The sequence below is a fragment of the Stegodyphus dumicola genome, chromosome 2 (assembly GCF_044657685.1).
Source record: "Stegodyphus dumicola isolate Sdum_Otavi_A_Nest chromosome 2, ASM4465768v1".
In the NCBI taxonomy this organism is placed as follows: Eukaryota; Metazoa; Arthropoda; class Arachnida; order Araneae; family Eresidae; genus Stegodyphus; species Stegodyphus dumicola.
Genome location: NC_140769.1, coordinates 32,834,863 through 32,858,198, shown reverse-complemented (window position 1 = coordinate 32,858,198; position 23,336 = coordinate 32,834,863). Strand labels below are relative to the sequence as shown.

The 23,336-nt window shown below is 32.8% G+C and overlaps 1 protein-coding gene across 6 annotated transcripts in view; it reads right to left on the bottom strand.

Annotated features, from left to right (window-relative positions):
- The window catches only part of LOC118190443 (uncharacterized), a 495,778-nt gene that overhangs the window by 183,543 nt on the left and 288,899 nt on the right, over positions 1-23,336 (bottom strand). For all 6 annotated transcript variants that reach the window (XM_085810552.1, XM_085810555.1, XM_085810551.1 and 3 more), the window contains one exon: positions 17,587-17,716. The gene's annotated coding sequence lies outside the window, so the exon portion shown is untranslated. The remainder of the gene's footprint in view (positions 1-17,586; positions 17,717-23,336) is intronic.

Genomic DNA, 23,336 nt, shown 5'->3' with positions numbered 1-23,336 from the left:
ACCTGGTTCCGCACACAGTGGGGTTTCTCTTGAAACCACAAATGCTGATTGTGCTCATTGTGCTGATTGAATCGATATTTATTGAATAAGGCCTCATCAGTGAACAACACATTAGCTAGGCAATTCACAACTACGCACACGTGCATAATGATCCATCACGGAGGAGTAATTGAACCCCTTTGAAATGAAAGTTGCGTAAGGACTTAGCGTCCAAAATACGCTGCATGCTATAACGAAACACTATTAAGGCATAGCAACGGCGCGTACGCTGGTACAGGGATAGTCTCCGTAGCATCCAAAACACATCATTAGGAGCGAAAACATCGATCGTGGCCAGCCCTTAGTACTTTTTAATGATCCATACTCGTACAAATTTCGATGCACATTTGAAAACCGAGAACCATACCGGGAAGTTTAAAGTTTATTATGAATCAAAATTGTTTGAAACTTTAAACTTCCCGGTATGGTTCCGCTACGTAGACTTTACCCTGTTTGAAGGTAATAAAGATGATTTAAATAAAGTTCTTTCAACAATTAATTCTATTGATTCTGCTATTCAGTTCACTTTTGAACTTGAGACTTGCAATTCTCTTCCGTTTCTCGACATTCTGGTCACAAGTAACACATCCAACTTCAGTACTACGGTTTACCGTAAACCTTCATCGGTTTGCCTTCCACCACAATTTAAATCATGTCATCCGACTAAACAAAAGTTAGCTCTCATTTTATTCCTATGTTTTCCGTGCTCTTCAAGTTTGCTCCTCCAGACTATCCTTTGATGAAGAACTAAATTATTCCTTTCTTTTAATCAGTTAGCTATAAAGTTGCACATATTTTGCAGAAATTTAACTTTCGGGTCGTTTATTCTCCCATCAATAAAATTACAAGTTCCATATTCAAGGACCCCATTTCGGATATGAATTCCTGGGGTATTTATAGGATTTCTTGCCAGTGTGGTTTAATTTACATTCGCCAAACTAAGACAGCCTTAAAATTTCGCGTCAAGGAACATGAGGTATGTGTTATAAAAAAGGAAACACAGAAGTCTTCTGTTGCTCAACATTGTTGGTCCGAAAATCACACTTTCAATTTTTCTGCTGCCAAAATTATTCAAAAAACATCTTCAATGGAGACTGGATTTTCTAGAGGCATTTCACATTCAAAAAAAAAAATCTTCCTGTTCTAGTTAACGATCCTAATTCCAATCCAACTTTACCTTCGGCCTTTAAAGAAATTATGTTTTAGTTCTGGTTTCCTCAACAGATGGCGCCACTTGCTTATTCTTGTCCAGGCTTTCTTATCTTATCTAATCATTATATCCTATTTCGTTCATTTGCGGTTTTGCAGCTGAGGATGGTGGGTTCGGTAAAACCATCGAAACTAGTCCTGTGAAAATTTTGGAAATATAACGCTGATTTTTGTTGTTTAACTTCTAAACCCTACATATTGACAAATAAATACTAAATTTTCAGACTGACATTCCTTTCAAATCTAACATGCTTAATTAATCATTTAATAACTTACTTAAATTTAAATTTAAAATAAGCAAATAAAAAAGTGTCATAAAAACTAGGTTTTCAGAGAAACATTTTACAAGTGCGACGAAACCTGAGAATAAATAATTACAACCTATCCTCTTTCTCTTATTTATTAAAGTTTTCTTTGACACATAATACATTTAATATAAATACGTTTGCATGTAAATAGTTATAAAATTTTGTATATAAATACATATTTGTATATAAATACAATATTGTGCAATGTCCATTCACTGCCATTGCTAGAAATTATCTTCTTGTAAAAGCTTATTGGTAGATAGAGTTCTTTCTTCATTAATTTTCAACTCGGTGAAAAAGCTGCTTCCATATAAATATATTCCCAAATACAGTGATTAATTAATCTTAGTGCAAAAAATTCGCTATTTGCGTATTTATTTTTGACAAGTACGCATAAAAGTTAATCAAATATGTATCTTCAAATCTTTGGATAACATTTATATCACACTGTAAATTAATTAGTTGAATTTGTAGTTTTCCTGATACATTATTCTCGTTAGTTTTTAATGGTAATGAAAATAATGTAATTTCGAGCTTCAAATAATTAAAATTTTGAAATCTTTGCAACAAATACATAACTGAAAGGTATTCGCGGGCCGCATAAAACTGATTCGAAGGACGCATACTATCCGCGGGCTTATAATTTGAGACCACTGCCCTACAAATAACTCTAGATTATTTTCCCATAATCCACAACGCAGATGGTAAAATAGGCAATATTGCTTTTCTTTGTTGCAATCTTGAAAGCTGCGATGAAGACTGAACGTAATAAACTGACGTCTGAACGTACTAGACTGAACGTCTATAAAAACTCCAAAATAAAAGCTTTTAAATGTCATTATATTTGCCCTAGTTGTTCAAGATTTCCAGCATGCAGGTAGGTTGTTAAAACTCACTGAATTTTTAAAATGATTTCTAACTTCAGTTTCTAAGTTTTACGCAAATTTTATGCAAACTAAGTGACAGCTACGATTTTATAATGAACATAACAGTTCTTACGAATAAGATAAACTAAGAACCGTGGCTGCAGCAACCGCATAAACGCTCCAAACCATCTGCTCATAATGAAAAATGGTAAATGATTTTGCCCATGCTACGAAGCGCAACGATATTTCAAACACCTAATGCGATGTAAATGTAAAATTTTAAGAAAAATATTCCTTTTTTGATTTGATTGAAAGACCTGCATCTTAGTCACTGTGACATATACTTAGAAACCTAGGCACATATTAGGAACTAAATACACATTATTCTTTAATTATAATGAAATGAAAACGTTCTGAGATTTCCTTCTTTCAAATATAAAGGTATTTTGTTATCTAAAACATGAAGAATACAACAAATCCGAGGAAAGCCATGTCAAGTAATATTGTATTATTTAAATGGAACTTGTAACGAAAGTTCAATTTGCATTTTAGATAAATTTTCACATTTAAAGTACAAACTCAATTACAGAAATTTGGCACCATTATAAGTAATTCAGCGTTTTGAGATTATTATAAGTATTACGTACAGGATTTTGAAATTTAATACAGCAACACTTTATATAAAGTATGAGAATTCTATCGTAAAAAGTATATTTTTAATTCATGAAAGCAAATATTTTTTACACATCGATATATGAGTTTTGTTTGCATGAGATATTAATGTATTTTTATACATACAACATTTACGATGACATATACATTGTATTTTAAGCAAATTAATGTGTTTATTTCAATATTAATATTTTATTATATACCCACAACAAATAATGTCACAATAATACACAAAATACAACATACGACACAGTAAAAAATAATGTATACACTGACTGAAAATGCAAAAGTACTGAAGCTCTTTTACGAGGTTCAGTCAACTCTCGTAGAAACACCTTATTAACTTGAAAAAAAAAAAAAAAAAAAAAAAAAAAAAAAAAAAAAAAACAGATACATACTACATGAACTGGTTCAGAACTGATTTCACTTTCATGGGTGTTAAAGCAACATAGCAACGTTTAATGTTACGAAATCTTGAAGAGCAATCTAACGACATCACATGTACGTACAAAGGCTGAATATATGTCGAACGAAATCATTCTGTGCACTTCGGCATGCAAATCAACGAGGTTGTTGAGGTCTCCATAAGCGGAAGAAATTCATCCAATAAAGTTAGCAATCGATGACAAATCCGTTTATAGAAACATTGGCGCACTGCCCGAAGAGGATGCTGAGTAGCAACTATGTTAGCAAAATGGAACATCGCATTTTCTTTTCGTGAAAAATGGCTCGGAAGTTCCTCTGATGGGAATAACGCTAATCAGTTTTTACAACACATGATGCACGGCATGCTTTCTGCATGTCATATATATATACATGTGAGTGCCAAATAAAAAAATACAAGAAACGCGTATATTCATTTTTCCAGCTCTCTAACATTTCAGCTAGGTCTTCATCAAGAAGTTCTTGTCATTCTTCGTTCCCAAATTTTTTTAGTCCCTTTTCCAGAATTTCAGACAGCTTAAAAAGGAAACGTATCAAGCGGGTCTAAGGGTATTTCCGATTTTATTTCTATTTCTAGCTTAATTTAGTACGGATTTATTTCGAATTCGTAAAGAAGGGTACCTTATTTGTGGATGTATAAAACCTAGCTGAATTCTTTCGCTGACTCTCGAGCTGGCATATAAATCTTACAAACAAGTTACTGCTTGCAGGCTGATAACAAAATATAATAATTTAACTATATATAAAGAACATAAAACAGTTTCTAAAACGCGTAGAAAAACGCATATATCATTCTAATACTTTTATCAAATTACAGTGATTACAACTCAAGGCTCAAATCAGGATCTGAAAAATAATACCGCAGCATTCTCATTAGTACTAAGGTAAAGACTGCCTTCGTACTAAACAAAATAATTAAACTTTCGCATTTTCTAAAGTGCTCTTACACTTAACCTTAAGCGAGGGTTAAATTCAGCAGAAGCACGCTGGAGAAAATTATGTTCTTTACTACTAATAATACTGATAATTGCTGCTGAATGTATTTCAGGTATCAAATTATGAGAGAAACATTTAGCAGCTGGGAAAGAAGCTTTCCAAGCTGAAGGGCGATCTTTTCAGAAAGGACCTACCAATGGCCTAGTGGTTAAGACCGCTGATTGCTGATAGTTCAACCCAAGTTCGATCCCAGGCGAATGAGCTGACGATATGGTAGGTTTTATTGATTTCCCCATGTGTAGCGTTAATATTAAGCAGTTTTCCTTAGAATGTTATTCCCGAAGGCATTCCTTCACTCAGCCAGATAACCCTTGGGTGCTTTATCATATTCAAATAATAAAACCTTTCAGAAGGATGAACATTTATACAGCCCAAACAAAAAGACTTTTAGTGGATTAAAAAGCAAAATTAAGATTCAGTTTTATTTGTCCGCGAAAGATATAATATGCCCCCCTCCATTTTCAGTTCTGAGTATCATGTTTGTTATCACATGATGTAAAAAGGCACAGGACTGACCCCTCCCGATGTGTTATTAGCTTGGAAATAGCAAACAGAATACGTAACTGTACTCTCTTGCTTTAGAATAGGCACTTCAAGGACATTTTCGTCCGTCCTGGCTTGTAACCACAGTAACAACAGCTGCGATAATTAGCTGAGCATCTAAGAATTTTTCCCATTTTATTTCTGTTTAGCGTGTTTTGCTTCGTGAAAAGCTCACGAATGAAGGCCGATTTGAACAAAGTCTCAAATAAGACAGATAAAAAATCAGTCGCGCGACGAAAGCGACACATGTTAAGATTGTATATGAAGGTAAGTCGGAAGGACTTTGAAGTACCAATTTAAAAGTAACAAATTATGGTCAGCGCTCCAATCTCCTCATAAAGTATTTTTAAAAGTTGTGGAACGGTTAGTTCAGCAGTGCAATTAATATGGAAAAGGTGCATATTTTTCCTCTCCATCGGAATCATGATACGTTTTCCTTGGCAGTGGCGCATTAATGTGCGCGTAAATTTATATACCAGCTACAGAAACGTACAAGCTGCAATATAAAGTTTATAGTAATGATTATTTATCCCGTACTCAATATTTTGGTTGGTTCAAAAGATTTAAAAGCGAAAGAGAAAAGATCTAAAATAATAACCGCATCGGTCATTCTTGCAGATCCATGATTTGTGCTAACATCCACAAAATCGCTTAATTTTTGCGCAGCTAAAATCATTGGATCAGTACTTAGATAACGGCTGAATTAGTAAACTTTAACAAACAGAGTATTCGAAAAGTTAGTTTCATGCTACTTTTATTAAAAAAGAAAGTGTTTTCAAAATTCTGTCTCTTGAACGAAAAGAAATTCGAGTAAACTTCCCGAAGACTTCTAAACACTGAAAATTATCTTTTATAAAATGCTATAACTTGAAATAAATCACGAGTTTTTTAGTATAATGCTTAATTAAACTAAGGGTCTAACCAAACCTATTACGATGAGCTTTTTGAGAATTATTCATGAAAGAATGAGAAGAAACTAATTTGAAACATAGTAAATTGGTTTCTGCATCGTGAAAAAGAATATTCACCTATGTCTCACTTCCTTTTTGACTAAGCACATACTTTCAAGTTTAGAATGTTCACTCTATTATTCTCTTGTCTCTGTACTAAATGTGACATTTTCTGTTTCCAAAAATCAGGTTTGCATGAAAAGACACTAGATTTCTGTGCATTGATGCAGTGAAGAAAAAGGACGAAGAACCTCCTGAACAAACCAACAAAAATGGCCTACACTACCACATGCAGTAGTGCAAAATTCACATGCAATGACGCAAAAGATCGAGTAAGGGATTATAGTGAAGAACATCGTAACAAAAGTGGTTAGTTTCTAGACGCACTTCGAATATATGTATACAGATTTCATTTGTTTAATCATTTCATTCAAATTCTATGAATATCACTTTCATATATTATTTTTTTACTCACTATTTCACGTACTGTATTGATATCTTGAACATCTTTTCATTAAATTTTAATAATTAATTATTTTTGATTTGTTTATCATTATTTTATTTGTTCAGTTATGTTTAAATTTTTTGGGGGGAAAGGACTTTCATAAGGATCCAACTCTTTAAATTTTAGAAATTGAGAGATACCCTATGTTAGCATATCTCCGTGATAAAAAAGGCTGGAAAGTTTTTAAGACATGTTAAAAATTGCAGAGGTCTGAAATGAACAAAAGCTTAACATTAATTCAAATTTGGGAAAGAAAACTTATACCTCATACTGCAAAGGACGCAAGTTTTTGCTATAAGGTAACAAATGTAGCCTTGGTTAAAAAGGCTTTTGTTTAGGAGTTCAAAAGTATACATGAACAAACAATTCAAGAGTGGCTTCTGATAATAATAAAAAAAAAAAAAAAAAAAAAAAAAAAAACGAAACAAGCTACAGAATTGTAACACACTAAGATATTTTGACTGAACAATAAGTGCGTGAAGGGCATAAAGAAGGAGATAAAAAGCAAATATGACTAACGCTGGGACACTGGGACATGTAAACAAACTATTAACGTGCGCAGTGTGATGGAACTGACCTCAAATTAAATGATATCATAGTCTCGGCAGTATTCTCCACGCTGCCTAAAAGCATGTAATTAAGAATCCGTAAGGATAGGAATATAATACGCTATTCATTCCGAAGAAAATTACAAAATCTATGCAAATTATTATTTTTATTCAATCTTGGCTTAATCAATATACTGTACGTCATTACTTGAGAAAATCTTTGAAGAATTCATTTTGTATAGCACATTGGGATTATTTCTGGACTATACGCGTTTTATGGTTATATATGTGCGCACCCATGCATGAGTTAGCACAAATAATACAGGGAAGGAGGGCGAAAAACTAACTGCTGGCAAGGCAACAAAAACATTTTTATCATTCACTAATATAAACATAATAACAGTAAACAGGGCTGACCAAATGCCGAATTTAAGTTCGTTTATATGCAATAAAAATTCGTTTATACTAAATAACGAACAATTCAGTTGTCTTTTATAAACGTAAGACTGTTTGCAGTCTCAAAACTGTTTAAAGTTGCTGTTGATAACAGCTATGTATATTGTACTAAAATTCATAGAATACGTCTAACCTCTTATTAACGTTTCTTTAAGAAGGAAAGACGCAAAACAATAAAAGCTTGCGAATTTCCCTCCGCAGTGACAAATATTATTTCTCAGCATGTCCTTCAAAGATACTTAACGGAAATGTACCAGTTTCAGAAAAACAGCTATTATAATGACTACAAGGAAAGAACTAAACTTCTGTTTGATAAAAGATACGACAAGACTGCATTTGAGGGTTGAAGACAAGACTGCATTTGAATATTAATTTCTGCTTTGTTTAAAAATATAAATGTTAGCAATTACGTGTTTTATTCTTCCCCCTCCTTTCTAGATAAAACTCAAGACGTAACATTACAGCATTAACAGCAGTTCAACAGAAAGAAAACAGAAATGCATAGTACTTTAATAAACTTTATAAAAGGAAAGAAAATAAATTCGCCGAATTCAAGATGGAAACCAATAAGATACTACGTTAATCACTGCTCAGTGCAGTGTAACAGCTATTCGAAACAATCATAAAATCAATACTAGATAAAATTCAATATTTTTAAAAGATAAGTACCACATTCCGAGATTTTCGCTGAAGATATTTTTAGAAAGTTCAAGTTTATGTTTAAAATATCTAGCGAGATCGTAGAGTATTCCGCGTTGTATGTCACTAAAATATCTAGTCAGAACGTAGAGTTTTTCATATTGCATGTCACTGTTCTCTGGATGGAGAAACGACAACTTCACGCAATAATTATGTTTAGTTAGGTTAAAGCACTTACTTTTCTATACATAAAAGTTTTGGAAATATGGTAAAAGTATGAGTTATTTCCTCCAGAACGGCGGGGAGTTGAGTTACGAGAAAGGTACCTCCGGATTCCAAAAATTTGTGGGAAGCCATTTCGATCATTTTCATTTTCGTACGACTTTAATTAGCCGATATATTAATTATAAGCTCTGAAAACGCTAATTTTCGCAATAATATTATCGAGTGGCAACAGTGTCGCGCGCTGAAGATACAAATCTGCAATATTTCGAAAAGTATTGCCACTGCTCGCTTTCAAATCGTAGAGTTTTTAATAAAAAATTTGCAAGTTTTACAAAATATGGAATAAAAATGGCATTGCTAAACATTAAACACCATATTATTATATAACGTCAAATTCTGACGTTGAAGAAAAGCACGCGATTGCATGTGACGTAATTGCATGTTGAAAATTTTTCTTTGATGTCAGCATTTTATATAAACAGTTGCTGTTGGCAACATTTTTGTTTCAGGTTAGTATATCTGACACTATAGGTGATAGCTACGTTAATTCTTTTATTGATATTGAGAAAAAGTTGTTATATTACACTAGTTTATATCACGACGTCATGCGTATACGTATTAACCGGAAGTGTCAAAAATATTTTGTTTCCTGGTTTGGCAACAAGAAAAATATTTATTAATTGTTTGTTGTTTGAAAAGACTGAACTGATCTTTCACAAATATTTGCGAAAGATTTTGTGAGGAAAATCGGCTCATATTTACGTTACACACATCAAATTGGGGAATGCACGAAAACACTGATGCAGTCAGCCTATTCGACAGGACTTGAAATTCTGTTGAGAAATACAGCGTTTAGGAAATTTTTCAACTCGGCTACAGGTCTGCCTGTTATTAACTACATCCACGTTCTTCAAAAGTTCGAGATAAATTAAATTCCGTATTCTGAATCTACCACTAGAAAATGCTTTCGGAAACCGAAAACGAAATTACAACTGTTTGCAAATAACAATACTTATACATATGGCCCACCAGCGGCCGAGCGGTAAAGTCGCTGAACACTGGTAGTTCGGTCCGAGGTTCGAATCCCGCGAACGGGCTGGCTGCATGGGTGTTTTCGTGGTTTTCCCCATGTGTAACGTGTATACGAGCCAGTTTCCCTTAGAAAGTCCTCCACGAAGGCATACCTCCCCTTAGGCAGATAGCCCTAGTGTGCTTTGCCATAATTAAATACACACACTTATACATATGCATCTTACGGAATCAATAAGCTGTGAGTATACACACACACATACACATATTTTGATCTTGCATGTGTTACGTAAATACGTAAAGCAAATTTGTAATTTTAATTGGCTAAAGTACATCTTATTCTTCATTTTAATTTGGGTACTTCCTCTTCAGTAATAATACATTTACAGCTTTATTAATTATTCAATCAAAATGTATTGAAACCGAACTAACCCACTCTGAATTAAGATTTCGTCCGGAACACATCGTACTTCACATCTGCTACTCGGCCTAACTAGATCGCTGCTACGCTGCTTGCAAGAATATTAAAGATTTAAATGTTCTGGAGGGGGCACGATTAATGTGTAAAGTTTTGTGACAGAATTTTTAATTAAAATAAAAGGACTATTATTAAACTCGGCCACGATAGCTTATTATTAAATCTCTTACATCTGCAATTACTGCTTCAAGCTTTAGTATCTCATACACACATAATAATTCCTCTAAAAGTGATCAGAATTTCATAGAATATAAATAAACAGCAATTATTGAAAATCTCCAAAATGAGCGTTTCCGAGAAGGTTAGTATCATTCGGAAGCGTATGCGATCATCTTAGGGGGGTGGAGAAGATTCAATATATTACGCATACCACACTATATGTATACACGATATACGTAATGCATACCTTACGATACATGACGGTAGTATATAGCACATAATATATATATGTGTGTGTTTGTGTACACGTAAAATCACATACATTTAAGCAAAAAAACATCATTTTTTGTTCTTTGCCCTGAGCATAAATTACGTGTAATATTATAAAACTGACATACAGAAAAGCCAAATTTTCTATGACGCTAGTCAAACTGCAAACAAAAACCAAACTTCTAAGACAGCCATTCTAGCAATCAGTTTGAGGCTAATTTTTAAAATATTTAGTGTATTCAGCTACAGAAAAACGCCAGTCTTACACTTGAAGAGCAAAACATTTTGAAAGAAATTATTTCAGTTGTCTCTGAAAATCTCTAAAAATACGTTAAAAAATTTTCATCTAAAAATCTACCTTAACTGATATTATTAAAATGTTTAATATTGTCGTCTATATTACAAAAGATAATCATCGCGTATCTATCTATATACGACAAAAAGTAGAAAAGATTAAAACAAAGAAAAGAAATTTTCCTATTGTCAAAATATAGCGGTTAAATGAAAGCATTAAATTGTGGAGGAGAACAATCAGATGACGAAATTTGATAAAAATATAATAAATTCTATCCCGCATTGCGACAACAAATCTAGAAAGAACGATAAGGATTGGAAATTTAGAAATCAGCTTAGGAACTTCGTTACAGAGAAAACCAACTCTAGTGATAAGGAAGGAAACCTATAATAGACGGAAACAATTGCAGGAAATGGAATACTGTATTACCAAGAAGGCTAAATTGAACAGCAAGGTTAGTGGCAAACTAGGCGAGTAAACATGAAATAAGGCAATGCAAGAGAATAAATATGCCTAAAAATAATTTCGCAGTTAGAAGAAAGAATCATGTTTTCTAGAAAAGAAGCCCAAAATCTATGATTCTGTTTCTATTAGGTATTAAGTATTAGAAAAGATGACAAGCAGGAAATTAGCAGCTCAGTACTAATAATTCCTATAATTTGAAGGAAATGTAACACTCTGATAAAAGAGAAGTACACTATAATAATTAGTACTAAAAGATTAAATATACATATATAAATTTGAAATGCATCATTTGAATAAATATTTTCCATCTACCTCTTCTCGATCTCCATTTGCTCTGATATTTTATTGTGAACAGCACTTTTCTTAACGTTGTTAATAAATTGGCAAATAATAAATTTGATTAAATTTCATCGGCTGCAAAATACATAATTTTTACAGGAAACGTAACGCTAACACATCGGCATGTAGAGGAACAAACTGGAATGAAGTAAATGTAGAAAAGGTATTCATTACATTACTAGATTTAAAAATTATTCTTGGTTACATATAATTACGAATCTCATGTATAATAGTTTCTAATCAAAATCAACTTTCAAAAGATAGTACAATTTTCTGTAAAGTTTCTGGAATCAGAATATATTTAAATTTATTTTGAAATGCATGTAAGATGAAATGAATAATTCTTTTACGTCGAATACTAAAGCATTCCTTCCAAATGAGTTCTAAAAACGAAACTAACCACAATAATGACAATGATTATCTTCATCTTAAAAATCTGCTAAGTTATCATTATTTTGAAAGGAAAAAGGATACTTTCCCTCTTAAGATATCATCCCTTCTTGTGATGTTAAATGATTGGCACATTCAGATAGGTACTGGAGATTCTTGGTTTGAAACCCGGCTGGGCACAGTCGACTTTTACCGTTTGTTATTCCCGAAAATCCTAAATGTACATATACAGACTCCCAAAATAAAACAAAGCGGACGAATTTTCGTCCTGGATTCATTACACTTTCCATGGACTGAATAAACACAATAGTAAAATAGAGCAAAATTTATTTTAGACTGCAACCCGAAGTGGAAAATAAAAGTTGAGAAAAATTTATTTATAAATATGTAAATTCAAATTTAACAAATATGTAAATTCAAGTTTTCTACAATTTAATAATTAATTTGTAGTTACCACTGGTTCAGTAAATTTCATGATGACAGATTTTTCAGAAGAGGGCTTTGCGGTCATGAGTCGAAATTTGTTGCTAAGCTGCAAAACTTCGCCACGTCACAGAAACTGGTATAAGGATTTTGCCTAAATGTTTTCACTGTCCAATTTTATGCAAACCTGCCATAAGAATCCACCAGTCACGGCAAATCAAACACGAACTTTCGATGCGTCAGCGGAACATGTACGAATCGCAATTTTACCTTCTCTGATTGGCTACGGCTTAAATTCCATTTACACAGATATGAACGTGCTTAATGAATATTATGTCTTCAGCTTACGCAACTAATGACGACTAGACCATCGTGAGAATGGAAATGCAATGTCAAAAGGAAAACTCGCAAAACTCCGAGAATTATTGGTCGCATCAGATGCAAACAAAGGATACGCTTTAACATGACTGGCGATGGCGATTCTCATTCTCTTAGATTATTTCTTCTATTTAAATTTCTCTAATTTACACGTTCTGGTAAAAGCAAATGAAATACCAAGAGAAATAAAGGACGGATTTTAACGTAAGCAAAGCCTACTAAAAATGAATCTTACAAGCATACTAATGCAGCGTTAAATATTAGTCTTGAAATTAACACCATGTAATATCAGGATTATGGTGATTATGATAATGCGAAAAGTAATTCTGTGATCCTAAAGATATATTTGTGGCTACCTAATATACGATTTCCTCCGCGTACCGTTCCTTCCCTGCAGTGTCACTTGGATATTAGAAACTTATATGTTTTACTCTAGAAAACATACATAAATTGCACCAATGTAATTTTCATTAGCGATTATTTTACATGTGCCTGGCCTGGAAAATTTTTTTACGAATATTCGTAATAATTATTTTTAAAGAAAAGAAATGAGTAAAATGTATGAATAATTAAAATGAACAAACTTAAAATATCTTATAGCATAATATGAAAAATTCAAAGACTTCATTTCGATTACAAGACCTCTTAATGAAGGAAATCATCAGAATTACTAAAATTTACGTTAAAAACATTAAACAAGAAAACTTTTGTGCTATAAAATATCCTAATCGTACTTAAAAAAGAGAAAAAAAAAATTCCCCCTCCCCCTCCATAAAGCATCTCTGCTTCATTATTGTTATTTATTTTTAACATTTTTGAAAACATTGAAAAACAACATATGAAAACAAAAACTAAGTAATTCAGAAATCTCAAGCACGTCGGAAATCTTAAGTACAATAAATAAAGTGAACGGCATTGACGGTGTAAATAAGTATCTTCTTACTTTATTCAATTTCCTTTTTGGTTTTACTTACAGCTCTCCTTGAATATTTCCTCTTGCCATCTGTTCCTCTCAACCGCTGACCACTGAACTTCAAAAAGATTTGCCACATATTGTAACACTAAAGTGAGCTCCTATGCGACACATAAATGCCATACGAAGATAAATTATACTAATTTCATATATGCAGATTGTTTTAAGCGTTATATAAAACTGAGTTTATCTAAATTCAGTTGAATGAGGTCATGCTGTACAGTTATTAGTTTTTTTTTGAAGCAGGAGACATGAAAAATGAGCAATGCCCTCTAAGGGACTTGAACTAGGACCTCTCGAATACTCGCCGAGTGTGCTACCGTTACACCACGAAAGTACGTTGGAGAGAGAAAATGGCGAGGAAAAATATTGAAGGAGAGTTATAAATAAATAAACCTTATAATAAAAACAACACCTTTTCTAATACGGACTTCGACAAATATCACACTCTGGTTATACGCATCGATTTTCAAGATTATCAAAATGGACGTGCAAAAGTCTCAGTCTTCTGATCAAAGCACCACTCTAGCCAACTTGATAATTCTTCTGAGCGTTAGTAGATCACGGGCTTGATTTCTCGTGAACTGGCTGATTGTTGGAGTTTTCATACTTTTACTCATATGCGAATTAAATACCGAATTAATACCGAATTAGTTGCCCTCTTGTACTTTGAATTAACCAACAAAATAACTTTAACTCCTCCCCATAAAAAGAACTAGCAATTACTGTAACAATTATTTCAATACAAAAGACATTTCTGCCCACTTCATTCCTAGAACTCTTTTAAGATCTAAGATACGTAAGTCCAGGATCTTTGACACTGACGTAAAATGTACTGTTTCCCATGCATTTCCATCGTTTTTTGTAATAATTATCATCGGCCAAGACTAAGTACCTAAGAATGTAGCCGCTAAAGTCGTCTCTCCCTCAAGTTTGATCTGATAGTAGATTAAGTTGTTTCTCATGTAACCGCAGCACGCGCCAATAGAGTTCTAGCGTGTATTTAAAATGAAATATTCAAATTTGAAAGATTTTGCAGAGACAATAATGAAAATTATAAATACAAAGAAAGACAGAATTGGAATTCGGCATTGATACTCAGATTTTGGACTTTCCATGTTTATATACATATATATATATATATATATATATATATATTTCCCTGACCAGTCTCATTTTTTGATCATACGGCCGACTGGTGCTCGCAGGGAGGATCGGGGCTGGGCCTTATAATGATAATGATAACGTAAACACAAGAAAGTCAATGGCTAACAAAAGATCAGAAAGGATCTTTTATATAAAAATTATCATCATTATTTCTGTATCTTAGCCAGTTAGGTATTTAATAAAACAAATTCAGAAATAAAAAGAAAAGTTCAAAAAGAAAGAACACTCAGAAAGTTTATTTTGTCAAAATTTAATTTTAGCATTTTTGTATGTATTACGAATAATCATACAAAAAGAACCGGCTTTATCAAAACAGTTCCATTTGATCATTAAATTTTAACTCAATCATAGCACGCATGTGGTTGCTTTCCATGACTTTTTTAACTGGAGTTTCCAAGACAAAAATAACAGGCTTTAATAAAACAGTTCCATTTGATCATTAAATTTTAACTTACAGAATAGCACGCATGTGGTTACTTGCCATGACTTTTTTTTTAACTGGCGTTTCCAATACAAACTGTTTCCCGTTCATGTTCCTCACAGAAAAATCCACACTCCTATCTACTCCTGCAGAATTAAAATGTTAGACAATATCTCCAATGGTTTATTTAGTAGCCGATCACGTCTTTTATCTTAAAATTATCTGAGAAAACTGACGAAAGTCATTTGTAAGTGAACAAAATATCAAATATGACATAAATCAGAACTGGCTTCACCATTCTGGCGTCTTAAGCGATCAGGATTACTGGTCCATTGTAAAACTTCACATATTGATAATTTAAAGCAAAATATACATATACAATATATCAAACATAAATACAAAAATTGTCATTTCTGTGAGCTTAACTCCTCCGAAAATTGGCGCCCTGTTCTTGAAGCCGTCTACGAATATAATAACCATAAAGACTAATCAGGTGACACAACTATACCAAATATTTTGTGAGTATGTTTGTGTGTATGACGGGAGGAACTGTAATACAATTCAAACAGCAAGCAAATCAAGCACCATTTAAAAAGAAAAATGTTATTTAAATGTTGATGTTACACAAGATTAGTCGCTATGGAAGATTCAATGATTTTATACTTCATATTGAGAATACTATTGAAACCTGGTTCTCTACTTCCACGGAAAACAACATTATTAACTTGATCAAGGAAAAAGAGTTTAAAAATATTATTAAAATAACATAACCCAAGTAGCCTAGAAAGGATGCTGTAACCATCTGTATGACATGAAATCTTCCGAGAAATATCATTACCAAGCTTACACGTAATTTTAATACCTGCTCCACCATTTTCTATATTCCGAAATCATGCAAACCTCCTTCTACGCTTCTCCCGAAACTTGGCAAAGATCAGAAAGAATGTGAAACAATACAGACTCATTAGCCTGTTTTCAGGGCTAGGTAAAACTACTTGAGAAATTCATCATCGAAAGACATTAGCCACATTTTGCGCTTCTCCCTGAAGACTAATACCTATAATTAAGGGTAAAATAGCACGACGAACAGCAATTAATTTAAAAGTGAAATAAAAAAATCAACGTTACATTTACAAATTTTCCGGGACTAGTTTCGATGGTTTTACTATCGAACCATCTTCCTCAGCTCCCAAATCGCAAATTAATAAAACTGGAGCGCAAAAGTGCATTTACACTATGACAAGTGAGGAAGATGGTTCGATAGTTAAACTATCGAAACTAGTCCTGGAAAATTTGCAAATATAACGCTGATTTTACCTATTTCGCACGGTTAATATTATAAAAAATTTATTAGAATTGTTGAAATTTTTGGCTCTGCAATCCATAGCAACCGATACAGTATATTCTATCCTCATACTATACGTGGCGAAAACCGTTGACAGCGTTTGCATAAGGTGTTGCTTTACAAATTACTATCTTTAAATTTCAGCCCAAAAATTATTCTCATTTGCACCAAACGCCATTGATGTGACGCAAAAAACTTTACGTGTTATGAAGATCATACAATTACAGAAAAAATTACATTAATATAGTTACTAAGTTTTCAAATGACAGAGAACTATATGCTTGATCAAACTCAAGCAGAAATATAATTTTATCCACTAAACGAAATCTGCATTTGTTATGCATTATTCCATTGCATCATAATACATTTTGTGTGTTGAAAATTACAAGTTTATCGACGCAATAGTTCCTCTATACACTTCTTCGGATCTCTATCGGTAGCCTGTCGCTGAAATTCGGAATGTAGCATTTTACATGCCAAATCACTTAAATACACCCAAAACTAACGCAACTCTGTCTGTAGTTTTTCGGGTTTTCGTCAGGTACGAAAAATATGGGATATTTTATACCGACGTTGTATAGCCACTGTCTAGATAACAGCAATTTCTGAATGTAGTATATCGTCAAGGCTATGGAACATTTTGGCTATTCCTGGGAACATGGAATTCGGAATGTTGCCAGATAGCATATGGAATTATCGAAGACATAATAAATTTCAAGTAAATTCTTTATACTGAATCTGCAAAATCGAATTACACATAAATCCACAGACATATTCTGTTTTTAAATATTGGCAGATACTATACGCCTAATATTAAAACCGCTTCATAAAAAATGTGATCAGTAATGAAGGCTAGTAAATGAAAAAAAAAAAAAAAAAAAAAAAAAAAGCAAAATCTTCTCTTTTAAAGGAATATACACAATTATACCAATCAGAAAAATGAAATATTATTAATGAAACACCTTTACGTTTTTAAAAAATACAACTTTCATTCGACTTATGCTGATAGAAATTGTTGCTATCTTGATTTCAATTAAATTGAAAAAAAACTTACCTTTGTTGGAGACAGAAATCGATTTTTCAGTGTCGGATTTGCATTACAGACACCATTACGGAATAAAACACGGGAATGAAAGTACTTGGTTGTTAACTTCAATTTCCTTTTCAGATCTCCATACTAAGTTCTGCAAAGAAAACAATATCATCTTAAGAACTCGATGAGAATAGTCATCTTGTTTACATTTATCGAAGATCATTGAAGACATTTGAAAGTAATGACACAGCAAAACTTCCATGGGAAAAAGACTCAAATTCCAAAACATACATGCAAATTAAATAGCCATTCTATTATTCAAAAGGTTTCATTAGCAGTATAATTACACGATAAAAAAAGGCACTAATAGTACATGTAATCGATGAGAATCAACACTAAGTTGACTTTTTAAGCGATATAAGCCATTGATAGAAAGATTTTATAAACGAATATTAAAAGATGTGCAGTGAATTTTTTTAAATAGAAGTTTTTTCATTTTTATTTTGTAAATTCAGTATATATCTGCCAGTTATTTCAATCAACCGTAAGAGTCAAAATTTGTATCTACGGAATAAATAAATAACAAACTGCGAGCAAGCACAGTAGGAAATCGTTTAAATTTTATAAAATATGTTATCAAAGGTTAGTTTTGTAATGAGGTTATTGTTTAAAAATTACATGTGGTGTACACATCAGATTTTTTTTCAACTGCATTACTCAAAACATATACGAATTTTAAAAGGGAAAAAATGAAAACGGAAAACGATAATGGAAATCAGCTTTTGCTCTTGAAACCAGTTTGTGGCAGACTGTTTTCCTCAAACTCATTAACTTATGCATTCAAGTATAATATCAGAAGAACTCTATGGATTCCACAGGCAACTAAACTTCCAGGAATTTTGTTTCACTTTTAACAAATCACAAGTGTTTAGCTTTATATGAAACACTGTAACGAGTTCTCTACTGCTGTATGTTTAACAGCATGATTAAATATTTATATATATTTTACATTATGCAAAGATTTATTATACGAGGAGGGAATTAAAATGCTGGTAAGTTTTGGAGATAAATTTTAGAACGATTTTATACAATGGATACGAAACAGTATGTTTCTTCTTATTTCAAAAAGTATTTTGTTAAGATTATTTACTAGAAATGTCATATCTGTAAAACTCGCAATTTTTTACCACATATCAACTGGTGCACTTCGAAAAATTAAACAATTTTTTTAGAAATCCTTCAATGCCACTCATTTTCAGGAATCGACGGAAATCTACCGGAATTTTACGAAAGGAAAGATACCTAAATAATGTTAAGCACTTCTTCATTTTCAGTATTTGCAAAAAAGATCAATTATAATAAATGAAGAAAAATTTAAACAAAAATGAAATAAAAAAAATAGTTATTTCGTTTACATATTTATTCGTGATTTCAATTAATAAAATCTGATTTTAGTTTTAATCAACCTTTTTGAAATGTTTCGAACGATTTAAAAAAAATCTGCACCTGACTTCCTTGCACGGCTTATTGAATTACACACACTTTTTTGTTGCATTTTATTTAAACTTATTTTCTCCAATTTCATTAGTGATATATTTCTCATTCAATTAATTGAATTACATTTCGCGGGAAGGCAAAAATACCTAAAACCTCAAAATATCTTTATTTAAATTTGAAGAATATAGAAAAACATAAAACACCAAATACAGTTAAAACAATTAAAAAAAAAATTTTTACAGGTTTCTACGCAAAAACAAGCAATTTAGCCAGCGGCCACATTTTTCGGTGCACAAAACTGAGAGTTTACTTTCAGCCCCATTTGACAAAAAGACTGGTGGGTTTTGTTCACTATTGGGGGGGGGATCACTACTGTGGGAGTGACTCTCGGTCCGAGGTTTGAATCCCGCGAACGGGCTGGCTGCGTGGGCGTCTTTGTGGTTTTCCCCATGTGTAACGTGTATACGAGCCAGTTTCCCTTAGAAAGTCCTCCATGAAGGCATTCCTCCACTTAGGCAGATAGCCCTAGTGTCCTTTGCCATAATTAAATAAACCAAACGAATTATAGTCCTCGTGAGGCATCTATTAACGAATTTCTCTCTAGTCGAGAGCTCAAGAGCATCGTAGGTCTCTCTAGTCTAGAGTTCAGGAGTGTTCTCTTGATGTTACTCCGATGGCGAAAATCTTCTGACTGAAGTAGCCACGCCTCCCTAATTTTACAGTAGCATTTTACATCCTCTGAATCATTATATCTAGAACGATATCAGGAGAAAAATCAGATCATTGGTTCGTCAACCCTCCTGAAATCGAGGGGCTTTGACTACAGACTCAGAAAGGCTGGGAGCAGTAAATTGCAGGGACAGCACACACGATTTACTTATCTCTGTGGGGTCCGCCGCAAGACACTGAAGGTGCAGAAACTGACTTAATCCACAATTCTGCTAAATTTAAAATGTACACAAATATGGCTGCTCTGTTAGGCTTAGTCGCACATTAAACAACTTTTAAGACAAAATTTTCAATGAACAAAATTGCAGGTTAATGTTTGACTCCACTGCTCGAAAAGGCACTCAAGTTGGTGCACCAATTGACTTAATTCACTATTCTACTAAGAATTTCAAATGTCAACAAATTCGCGCCAAGTTAGGCTTAGCTCCACTTATATAATTCTACAACTATTTGATACAGATTAACCTAAAAGCATAAAAACCTTAACCGGATCATAAGAATAACATAAATCAATCACTTTTAAAGCAAAAAATGTAAAATTTACCAGCATATAATAATAATAATAATAATAAAAACTGAGCTCACCAAGCCGAGTAACAGGGGGAATATATATACATTTATATGCTTTGGTGCGGCTGATTGCAGTTAAAAAGGAAGGTAGTAGACAATTACACGTTATAGCAGTCCTATATTCAAAATTTCAACGTTCTAAAGCTACTCGTTTTAAAGTTATGCGAGATACATACATATGTACCTACGTAAGTAGAGATGTCACGAAACAATTTCTTTTAAATCCATTTTAATAGGTTTTGGAAAAAAAATCTGATGTGTACACCACATGATTTCCCTGTGCGGAATATTAAATTATACGCATTTTTTCTTGCATTTCATTTAAACTTATTGGATTGAATTAACTCTACTTCGCCGACAGCGCATAAACAACAATAGAATAAATGCATTCTTTAAAATTCACTCTAGTATTTGTTTACCATGGCGACACTGGCGCTAGATTCACTTAACAGTATTATATTTCGTTCATATTATAACTCATAATGCACAAAATTTATATCATTTAAAGAATAGAATTATCTAATCGTTGCCACATGTTCTATTCAAATACTATAATAAAGCTAGACCGATGTATAAAAGAAATTAAGCAAACAAAACAAAAAAAGAAACAGTTTTTCACAGACGATTGAGTATTTCTCATTCAATGAATTCAGTTCTCACTTTGCCAGAAGGCAAAAATACATAAAAACGCAAAATATCTATATTAAAAATTACGAAGTAAATCTCAAATATTTATTTCCTCGAAAAAATTCCAGAAAGGATTAAGCACGATTTAATTGACAATAATAAATGAAGGCGTTATCGTATATCATATATCATGTTAGCGTTCCAAACGCTATTTCATCATAATTTGCGTTGAATTAATTTCTGTTTGTTTTCTTTCAGTAATGCGTTACTACTGTAAGTTATTAAACCCAACAGTTACATTACTGTTTATGTTTTAGAGATTTCAGGATTATTTATTTTTCAGTTTGGGTGTAGAAGGGATATGGACGCACAGGAAAAAAATAAGAATAAGAAATGGTGCAGAGCTTCACCGGGACTTACGAAATAAATTATAATAATAAAAAAAGAGTTAAAGCGTTCGTAGTTTGTTCTATGAGCCAAGCCCGCGAATGCATTTCAAATCTCGAAAAGCCCTACCTTCAATTGAGGCAAAATTCAGTCAAGAAGCAAAGGAAAAATATCATAAATATTTGCGTAATTAAGGCTGGATATAACACGCTGGTATTAGTATTTAAACTCTCTTTCCACTTAACTGATAAAAGTAATTAATTTTTAATGTATTTACGCCTACAATTTGTGGGGAAAAAAACTGATTCCTTTTCCTACAGCAATAACTAAACACATTAATTTTTTTAGATTGCTTTTGGAAGTTATTTTATGTTCTTTTGCTACTTACTGAAGACTTTAATTAATATTTGACTAAACGTGAGAATAGATTAACGTTGGTCTTGATTTCTGCCTACTTGTACCAGACCAAGACCTACGGTCCCAGATTTCAGTGGGCCTTGAAATTATCCTACAGGTTGCTTGCAGAAAATAATCCTACAACTACTAATGCGTTACCCCCATAGGGGGAGCAGTTGTAAAACAGATTAAATCTTTCCCAAGTATCTTTCTGTTTTACAAAATCACGACGTCATTAGTTCTTTAGGTTTCTTAAGCAAACATAAATAACGTCAGATTTCTATATTTGTGTTCCATATATTGATTGACGATTGAAGAGGAGAAAGCCGCAACTAAATTTATAAATTTCCTCCACATATAACTTAATTTTTATTACACAATTGTAGGGAATCTTATGTTAATTAACTAGTAATTTTGATTTCAGCCTTTACTATAACTTCTCATTTCCGTATTCGTCACCAGAATGCAAAACTGGGTTTTATTTAAGCAGAGGTTTCTGGATTTCAGATGGAAAATTTTTCTGGCAACGCGTACGCAGTCAGTTTCCTGCCAACTCTAACAGTTATAATTATTCGGTTTTGCGGTCTCTCGCTGAGTTAGCTTCTAGTACAATACTTTATATAGTCTTAAACTATATAGTTATAAAATTATTTAAATTATATAGTTATAAACTGTAATTATATAGTCCTAATAGTCTATATAGTTTTACATAGTTATAAAAACATATTTTTTCACTTTTTTAATATTATGCACTATGTTTAATATTATGTATTTACCTTTCTAGATGGTTAGGTATTCAGAAAACCAGCATAATAACTAACAGAAGACTTACATAATTAAAAAGGCCAACACGCAAATGTTATTGGTTAACTCATGTATATCATATATCATGTTTTTAAATCATACTTTTCTAATCTTTCTATTATGGTGAAACTCTTGAATTAAAACTGCTCTCTTCCCGTTAACATTTGAAAATTCCATAATTCACACAATAGTGTACGTAGAGAGGTAAAAACTGACACACATGCTTGAAATGTCATCGGCTTTTACAAAACAAAGTGCTTAAAACGGGCAACAGATGGCACTTCATATGATAACAAAAGCGATAATTAACATCACAACTGATTTTTAGAAAAGACTATTCTTAATAACAAATGTTCAACATGTCGGCCGCATTGACCAACAATGCCTGTAGTCGAGGGACAATGTTGTGAACAGCACTGTACAACATACCTAGGGTATGGTGAGAAATTTCTGTCGGAAGTTGTCTTTTAGCATCCCTAATGAGGTTGATGATCGCGGTAAACTTGCGATTTCAGGTAACACCACAACCAATAATCATACGGATCTGGGGACATGAGACGCCAAGCAATCACGGAAGTGGCGGCTCAGCACGAGATCCTCACCAAGTGCAGCAATATGGGGTGGAACGCCATCCTGCATAAAAGTCATACCTTCCAACAGGTGTTTATCAGCCAGACTAAGGATGATGAGATTCTCTAACATATCAGCGTACCTCGCACCCGTCACACTGACAGTTTGAATAGCAGAACCACGCAGTTCTT